Raw genomic sequence first — 10,659 nt, forward strand, 5'->3', positions numbered from 1 at the left:
AACCTGGTACGTATACCACTACTGGTACGCCCCGCCCCTTTAGACCTTTTTTGGTCAAATTGTATGGTTTTATTTATCCTTCCTTGATAGTGTTCGATAACGGTTTTAAGAAATATAGGAGAACTTGTCGACGTACCACATACCGCATACCATGCTGTGTGATTTCGCCCTAATAGTCGTTTTGAATCAATTTGAAGAAACCACTGCCAAAACGTATATACATACATACGAATACAATAACAAAAGAAAAAAACTTGTATATATGTATGTACATATACTAATTGCTACCAATGTTTCCTCTTGGCAGTGAATTTACCGACATCTATTGAAAATCTATTTAATTAATTAATTTTTCTATTGCTGTTTTCTTTACATGTAGGTTAGTAGTTAGTTTTTACCATTTTGTTTTTATATTAAACAATTAAATATAAATATTAAATTAAATATATTTAAAAGGTATCGAACACATGACTGAAGATACTTCTATTAATTTTTTTTTATTTAATAACTGAATATGCCAACACCCATTCGATAATATGTTAACGGGTACAACACTAGTTAATATCTTATTTATTTTTTATTTCCATCAACATCAAATTTTATCCTCGGACAGTACAACAAGTGATTTTGTTAAAAATAACAACTTTGAAATATTTACATACATATATTTAGTGAAATCTGCCCGAGAAGTACCCTCTAAGGATTCGAAGTTTTAGGTAGGTAAAAGGGAAAAATGTTCGAATTAAAGTATGTATGTAGACGTTAAATGAGAAGTTTCGTGCTATTTTATACTATGCACAATTTCATGTTTGGATTGTTTTTAAAAACATGCGTTGGATGAATTCGCTTAATGAATCGAACTACATAGCCTTGTAATGAAATAAGCACGTTGAGGTTTCAATGTCACGAGTTTCCTCCGCCTCGGGGTGAGGGTGAGATTAGGGGGGGGTGAGGGGTGGGCGATTTCGCTTTCAAGATATGCATTGAGAGGTTCGCGCCTGAAACAATTTGCTGAAATCGCCTCTCCGTGTCCTGAAATCCCCCCACCCATATAATCCGGCGTGGCTTCTTCATCAGCTCATCAGCAATGTCGGTCACGCTCCATGTCCGGCCCTGGCCTCCAGCTACGTGCTGCTTTCCCTTTGCTCGGTCCCACGGTTTTGGGACCACTGCACGTGCGACCCCCTCCCCTTCCCTTACCCCACAGTCGCTCTCCAAAAACCGATTGCCGTTTGCAAATTTTCGCACAAAAACGAAACGTCGTAAATCAGACAATCTCGCCATTTTTGTTTTATTTTTCTGTTTTTTTTTTTTTGTTTAATGCGGACGGTAAATTCGTTACCGAAAATTTACATAAAGCTTTACGATCGTAAAATAAATTCGTTTGTGTATCCAAAATCGGAACCATTCGATTTTGTGCGAATTTATTTCGATTGTAGTGTGTGCGAAAAAATCTTTATGGAAGTTTTCGTATGTATACATGTATGTACATATATACGCACATGTACGTATTTATTCCATTGCCATTTAAATCTCGTTACTCTATCGATTATGTCCACAACCCTTATAATACTTCTCATCCACGTGTTCCGCTTCGATGCGGTGCAAACGATCGACAAGCGCCCGACAGACTGAAGCACAGATTAACGACACGTGTACCTTATGCGTGCGCACTGCTCGCACTTACATCTTACTAGCGAAATCTACCCGAAGTCCCGACATCCCGACATATCTGTGCTTCTGATACTTAAGTTCCAAATTTTGCCTTATTAAACTCGCCAGAAAGATCCAACTCAATTTTAATAATTACCATTTTAATAATTGCATCTGTGCACATCGAAAGGTTACTCGTCATCTGATGTGCAATCTATCATTCTTGAAGTCGAGAATTGCGATTAAAGCTGCCATCCAGTAAATCTGTGATTCAGTCTGTCTGGCGCTTGTCGATCGTTTGCACCAAACCCATATACATACATACATATATTTGTGACGGAACGTGGACAAGTATGGGGAACCAATCACAGCCGAGTACTCTAGACGCGGGGATTTGATTCGAGTCAAAGCTTCCGTTCCGCTTCCTGTCTTTCCTCGTTATGCTGAGCATACAGCGTTCCATACTTATTTGAGTGCATTGGACTTTTTGGCGTTCAATGTCCAAGTTTTACATGCATACGTCATCACTGGCAAAACAAAAAAAATATTAATATTAAGTATAAATATTAAAATAGTAATTAAAAAAAAAAAACGCTAATAACAAAATATCAAACATCTTTTCAAACCATAAATGAAGACATAAAAATCAAAATTACCCCCACGGAAGTGAATCAAAGGACTCTATCAAGCATTAGAAATTGACATTTGAACATAAACAATAAATCATTTTAACATTAGTGATTAGAAGTTAAAATTGAAGTCGCTAGTGAATGGCGGTCTTTGTTCAATACAGATAGCTGTGTTTTACTTTATTGAATAAACATTAGAAAAAGAAAATAAATAGTAATTAGCTAGCATACTACTTTTAACTTGGCCAGTATTAGTAATTAACTGTGAGATTTTGGTTTTTTTACTAAAAATCTTTAAAAATGAAATTAAAAAAACCGTAAGGCTTTGGACTGAGGTATGTAGATATGTACATATATATATATATGTTTTAACCGTTTTTCAAATGGGTTTTCTTAAAAAGAGATGTATTTTTTATTATAATATCTACATATTATACATACAGGTAATATGATACGAGTACATTTATATTATTGAATTCGCTGTAAAAGCCTTTAAATGTGAAATATACGTCTATCACAATAAATATCGATGAACAATGAATGTCAAGACACTGAAAGGTTGTCATGAAAAATTGAATAATTATATCTGTGAAATGTGAAAAAATATCGCAAGTTTATGATATTTTCTGTATGTATAAAAATGTTGATGCATTGTCAAGTAGATCAACGAAATGATACATACAAAATAATATATAAATATTGAATTTTTAGAAATTTATTTTGCTCGATTTTCTTTTTCATTGGATTATCCTCTAGAACCACATTTGTATTTATTTAATTTAATTTTGAATAAATTTAAGGAACGCTGAATTTTAAATAAAGTAGTAAAGTGTAATCATTTGTGATTTTTAATTTACTATGTACGTAATAACAATAGACGAAGTTTTGTGATCATGCGAAAATTCGAATTCGAGATTTTGACTGATTCGAACTCAGAATCGATCACTGATCGTTACTGAAATTCTTTTCAACATGACTTAAACTTTTTTTCAAATTTTTAAGTTGACCGGAAATGGTACCTCCCCTTATAGGTGTCCTCCCCTTATAAGTTTTGAATTCAATTATCTTCCAAACGGCTAATCGAATCGGACTGTAATTTTTTTCTCTACTTTTTATGTTATTTGTTTAATTTGTAATAAAAAATATGTGAGCATTTTTTGTTTTTTGACCGTTTAATTCTGGTAAACCGTCATGATCAAAAGTGCACCGTGACGTGAAAAAGTTAAGAGCCACTGGTGTACATAGTTTTGAAATTATAAGAATATCAGAACAGCACATGATCATAAATTTTAAACTCTTTCTTTTGTAATAAAACTATTATATTTAAATTCACATTGAAAGCATGGGGGGGGGAGGGGTGCATATACAAGTTGAATCAGTGCTTAAGATGCGTCAACAATAATTTAGAAGGAGCAGAATGTATAATGTTTGCTGGTACGCGTTAAAGAGCGGCACAATCGGCGAGAAGGACACACACTCCAGCAGCATTCCTGAAGTATCCTGGATTGCAGAAACAACCCTTGACACAGCCATGGCACAATGGAGGAGCTGCCAAATTAGCACAGGTGACGGGACAGCGGCTGCCGCACCACGTATGCATTTCGTTTGTGGGACACGTTTGGGTGAACAGTCCTGAACATTACAATCATGGATTATTATCGTGGAAAATACTTTTTAATTACTTGTAGTCAATCTTAAAAATAGTAAATCTCACCATCAGCTTTGGTCGTTGTCGCCAAAGCAAACACCGCCAACACGCTTAAAATCAACACATTACACTTGAATGCCATTTTAGCACTATGAGACTGTGAGACTGACTGCAGTTGTAGGTGTAGACTGTGAAAATTGATGCTTTTCTATGAAATTTTGATGCCTTATATACCCAATGCTTACACTCGATTTGAACTATCGGTCGATTTTTTGTAATTAAACGTACGATTACACAACTGTTGTTTCTTGACAAAAGGAAACCCTTATCGAACATTTTTATTATACGACATTAGGACATGCATATATATGCACGTATGTACATACATAGATTAAGAACCGGTCTATTCGTTGTCTATTACTATAAAAAGCCCTTGAAAAGTTTGTAGAGACATCAGTTGAAGGACTTCTACCAAAGTGTTTTGAAATAGTCGGTAAACAAAAACCAAAATGTCAATCAAAACCAAATTCGCTATTATGACGGTGCTCGTCGCCATCGGTTTTGTCGTCGTTACGGAAGGTGAGATTTTTTTCTAATTTACTTTAATTTATGTATGAATTTTGGTAACTAAATCAATATCAATAATTTGATCAGCTTTTGGCGATGATTGTCCTGCCAACGAAGAATCCAGATTTTGCGGCTCCGCCTGTCCTGTCACTTGTGCCAATTTGGCTGCACCTCCATATTGCCGTGGATGTACCAAGGGCTGCTTCTGCAGACCGGGCTACTTCAGGAATGCGGCTGGACTTTGTGTCCTCTCGGCTAATTGTTAATGGCTCGTATTTTTCGGGTCAGAATTTTAATCCGTTTTTGGTCAGAATTTATATTACATTGGTCAGAATTTATAATAAACGGTCAGAATACTAAAACTAGAATAAATATTAAATGGTCAGAATGTATATTAATTGGTCAGAATTTATATTGATTGGTCAGAATTATGTTGACAGATGGTCAGATTCATTTTTGTCAGATGGCACTAGTATAATATTACTAGTGTGTGCAACGTTGAAGATTGGCACAAGTGGTCAAGAGGACGACAGTGAAACGACAAACGAGTATTATCCGCACGCGCACGTACATATCTCGACATTGACAGTTCGCTCGCGGTACACTACATGTTTGCTCTTCACGAGACAATTCAAGTATAATCCTTGTGTCAATATGATGAAAATATATATTTTTTTTAAAACTATATTTCATTATTTTATTTTGACCTTTTAAATTATTTTGATCTACTTGATATTTAATGTGTAGGTATAGTATTTATATTGATTTTAAGTAATAAAAAAAATTGAATAAATTTGAAGAGTTTTGTAATTGCGAAAATGCTCTCATAACCGGTTTGTGTGAAGGTGTTTGTATGTTTAATTATTGAATTTTGTTTTGTAGCCTTCTTATATTCCTCAAATACATAGATAAAGTCGTGGGTTGGTCACATCCGAATTGTAATTTTTTTGGAAATATAAAATATAAATTTTCATGTCGAACATTTTGGGAGTCATCGGGTGTCTGGAACAATGCCTCAATAATAATATTATTGGGTTCGAGTTATTTACAAGAAGGGTCCCAGAAGGGCGTCTGACACGTTTCACTAACGCAATTTTGTACCTAGGGGTGATATCTTTGTTATTTTGTTATTATGCGATCGGTATCCTTTAGATAGAAGTTCTAAGCTGTAAATACATACAAACATATTTTCAATATCCATTTTTGATTAAGATGAAATACCACAGCACCGCATCTCACTATAAATTAAATATACATGCGTAGCATATGTACATATGTGCGGTGTGATTGTACATACACACATACAAACATATATACATATATATGTATATATGTATATATACATATATATATATATATTTATATATATATATATATATATATATATATATATATATATATATATATATTTTTTTATTTTTATTTTTATTTTATTTTTTTATTTTACATATATACCAGGAAGGCCTTACAGGTAAATCCCAATGCGCCTTCCTGGCCAATTACAAATGCAGCATTTTAATTATAAGTCGTTGAATTGCGAGACACTGAAAAAACTCGCAAATTAACGAGACATCTATGAATTGTACATAAATTTTTTTTGTACATCAATCAAATTTCAAATAGTGGTGACATAGTAGGTAGGAAGGATTTTTAGCCAATTTTTTTTTCCGGGAACCGTTTCAACAATGAAATCAGAGAAAATTGGCAAACTCTGATAGGAAACGATCAACCTGGAGTCACAAATCCAGGTCTGACCAACAGCATACTCTGAAAAATTCATTTTCATTCAGGGATTGAACCCGGCACCTTCTTGACGGTAAGCAGAAGCTTAACGTCCGAGCTATGCTGCTGGCTATATATATATATATATATATATATATATATATATATATATATATATATATATATATATATATATATATATATATATATATATATATATATATATATATATATATATATATAAATATATATATATATATATATATATATATATATATATATATATATATATATATATATATATATATATATATATATATATATATATATATATATATATATATATATATATATATATATATATATATATATATATATATATATATATATATATATATATATATATATATATATATATATATATATATATATATATATATATATATATATATATATATAGGTAGATAACACTTTCCAACAAATGAAGACTTTTTTTTGGTTCAGAGACGAGATATGACTTTTCTTATAGATCTATGAACATGAATCTGGTAATAAAAAATGTTGATTGGCACGAGATTCGGAGATATATGTGTTTTTTAAATCGCGCGATTTTTCTATATCGTGTTGTTCGGTCGATGTCTCAAAATCTGTCAATTTCCTGTTCAAAATCTGTCAATTTACTGTGCATAGATCTATAAGAAAAGTCATATCTCGTCTCTGAACAATTTTTCGTGTCGAACAGTGTAATTGATTGAGTCAGCGTGACGTTTTAGTTTTGTGTGTTGTCGAGATGCATCCTTTTCGGTTTAATTTAAAAAGCTTGTGAAAGCACAACAAATTTGGAATTGTTTCGTTTCGGTTGGATCGAATGTGTGTGTGTGTGTGTGTGTGTGTGTCTACTAAATGGTGTTGTTCATCGATTACTTCCACACGGGGGGTTCAAATTAACAAACATTCCGGGAAACCGCCTTCCGCTCTTTCATCCGACAGAATTTACTTCATCGCGTCGATTACATACACATATACATACATATGTATGTATATATGTGGTACATTCGATTGCTTTCACACCACACCAATTGCACTTTAATTCCATTTATTTATCATTATAGGGTGTCCCCATCCCCCCATCCCCCCATCCCCCGTTCCTTATCTCGCACTTCAATCTCCTCCTCTTCCTCTTGCTAATTTTGTAAATTCGACGCCGAAATTTCAAAACGCTGGCAAATTGGAATTTAAACGATTCGTCTGGAATAAATTGTTTTGAAATTTTGCGTGATTAATTAATATACCATTCCGCGGTTTCTTTGATCCGATAGCCCGCGAAGAGTTTGACAGTTTATTCATTAAAATAATTTACGAAACGTTTAGCATTTTTTCTTTTAGATTAAATCGATAATGATGAAACTTCATTTACAAAGTTCGTACACACTTCGAATTAATATATTTTTTATATAATATATTCATACATATGTATGTACGCATTTAATGTTCAATATTTGTCTATTTTACATATATATGTATACTTAAAATTGTGTTTCTCGGTCTCATTTGGGAAACTTCACATTACGCACAACATTTGTTCCATTTTTTTTTATCTTTCTCTATAGAATTGCGGAAAATTTAACAACCGGGATTGATCATTTCACTTATAATGTCACGATGGTGGCATTATAAGTTTTCTTTTTATTTAATTTTAAGTAAGTGTTTGAGATCGGATGGAGATAAATCGAGTTTTGCACATAAATTCAAAAGTTGGAACACCCGCCCCCCCCTCTTTTCCCCCCGCTCTCCATTCAATTAGTTTGTTAATGAGTTTGTCGACCGCTGTCTTGCGAATAAAATGCGATCGATGAGGACTGGTTTCCTCCATAAATATATATTTTCTTTGGTTTCTTGGACCGGCAGCCGTATCAGATGGAGGCCGATCAATTTTACATATCAAAGGGACAAGACAAAACCTCCCTTTGAAAACTTCTCTTTGTGCAAATTAATTGCGCAAAGTGGGAAATTAATATAATGCTAATAAAGGCATCGAAAAGTTCGCGGGTACATAAATAGTGATGTGGACCAAAAGTGTATGTATGTATGTACATAGGTGTGTAATATTTTATTATAAAATGGATGAACGAATTAAAGTAAGGAATCTTCAAAGCATTAAACATCTTATTTTAGAATTTTAGGAATTATTAACTTTTATAACATATAATACCTATGTATGTTTGCGTAAAAAAATAAATAAAAATCGAAATTGGACATTGTTACTGGGTAATTGATCCAAATCAAACCGAAAAAGAAAACCAAAGAAAAAAAAAAAAAAAAAACTTTGCATATTAAAAATGAAAATAAATATATAATAAATAATATCTACATATGTATATGCAGGCGCGGCTCGTGCATAGGAACTGCGGCGCTACAGCACCACCAGTTTACAAAAAATTACAAAAAAATCGCATTTACAACTTGTATTTAGATATATTTGACATACTCATTAATAATGATTATGTCAAATATCTAATCATTCTTATTTAAAATATATTCACAAGTTGTAAATGTATACAAATGTGTTTTTTTTTTGTATTTTTTCTGGGGGTGTTGCAGCGCCGCTGTTCCTATGCCTGCATATATGTACATATTTCCAAAAGTCCGTTGTATATTTTTTATGCCTAGAGTATTTCATGGTATTTTAAATAAATAGGCGTTTCTAAATAATATTTTTTCAATATTAAATTTGAAGAATTTTTATAAATGTTATATAAAAGACGTTTCGGGAAAAATTTTAACGCATTTTTTATGGGACATCTCGTCAAATTATCGTAATAAATAAAATCTTCTCGGAATATAAAAAAATCGAGAGAATTGTATTTTTTTGCGAGCGATGGAAAGCATGTTGATTTCTTAAATGTCATCTTACTTTGATGAAATTTTCGAATCAAAATGTGAAAAGTGCCAAAATAAAAATCGACGGTCGACAATTTATTTTTTATGCTTTCGATAAATGAAGGATATCGCAAAAATTATGCGACACGCAAGATATTATGTAATACTTGGATGAAATACAATTTTCAAATGAAATTTATTCCCCTCCGAGTTTTATTTATAAAATTTCCGAAACAGTACAAATCAAGCAGACGTATCTAAAATAAAATACTACGGAAGTATAATTATTATAAATATTTGTAGAGACGAATACGTATGTCGAATAAAAGAATAGGCGAGTAATATATAATATATTGATGCGTGTCGAAAGAGACGTTCCAATTGGCAAAATAGAAGACGGATTTATACGAGCTTGTTGGTGGAATACAAACCTGATTATGGGATTTCAGGAAGAGCTGCAACAAAGAGGCGGAAACCCCATACATATTTATGGGGCTTGTGGAACCGTTCCAGATCTTCTAACCCGGAAAAGAAATTCCAAATTGAGAACTTTCCTTAAGTTTTTCCAGTGTGCGCACCGACACGAGTACATACGAGGAATGCATACATATCTAGATAATATAATGCATAGTATGTATGTACGTATACATATGTATGTACATATGTATGTTACATGTGCGCGTGCAGTGTCTGAGAGCGTTGTAAACTCATCCAAAATAGTTGACAAGTGGAACGCCAAACTCGGATCGCCCGGTCAGCAACATACACTACATAATACATACATAAATCATCAGGTTTTATATCTTTTGTTCGGAAGCTGTCTACCCCGGTTGGAAAAGCTCGCGCTGGAGAAAAGCGCCCGACCGCGGAAAATGTGGAAAATGCGACCACAGTCGACAGCGAAACCAGTTAAATTGGGTTGCAAATAATAAAAACGAATAGCGGGTTAATCCTACGGGTAAGAGAGCGACTCGATTCGTGTGATGAAACTTCATTCATTTCGAGGGCACACATGAAAGCTTTCAACGGGTAAAAGTTTAACGATTTAACGAAGATTACTCGGCTGGCTATATTGTCGCTAACGATCGTTAGTGGCGGGGTTGGGGGTTGGGGGTTGCAAGACCCGTAAAAGCCCCACTCCACCCACTTGCTTTACCTCCTTTGCTATGTGAAAAAGTTAACATTTAACATGTAAATCATTGTTGAAAATAATAATTCATAATCTATATTTCAACTCAACGAAAAAACCTCATTTTTGTCATTATATTTCAAAACATCCCTTGAATAGATTAGTAGAACAAACATATATGTATTTAAAGTTTGGACCATTTTGGCATTACAGGGATATCTAATACGCCACAATGGTCGAAACAGAATAAAAACTATACAGAAATTAAATACATATTTATACACACAATTCATAAAAAACCGAAAGTTCAAGCAATATAATTATTCACACAACATAATATATTTAACTAATTATTGAACATAATATATTTACATAACATATGTAATTGGGAATGTCTAGTATCAACAGTCAGCACCAATATACATATGTAT

This window comes from Arctopsyche grandis, chromosome 1 (genome assembly GCF_051622035.1).
Source record: "Arctopsyche grandis isolate Sample6627 chromosome 1, ASM5162203v2, whole genome shotgun sequence".
Classification (NCBI taxonomy): Eukaryota; Metazoa; Arthropoda; class Insecta; order Trichoptera; family Hydropsychidae; genus Arctopsyche; species Arctopsyche grandis.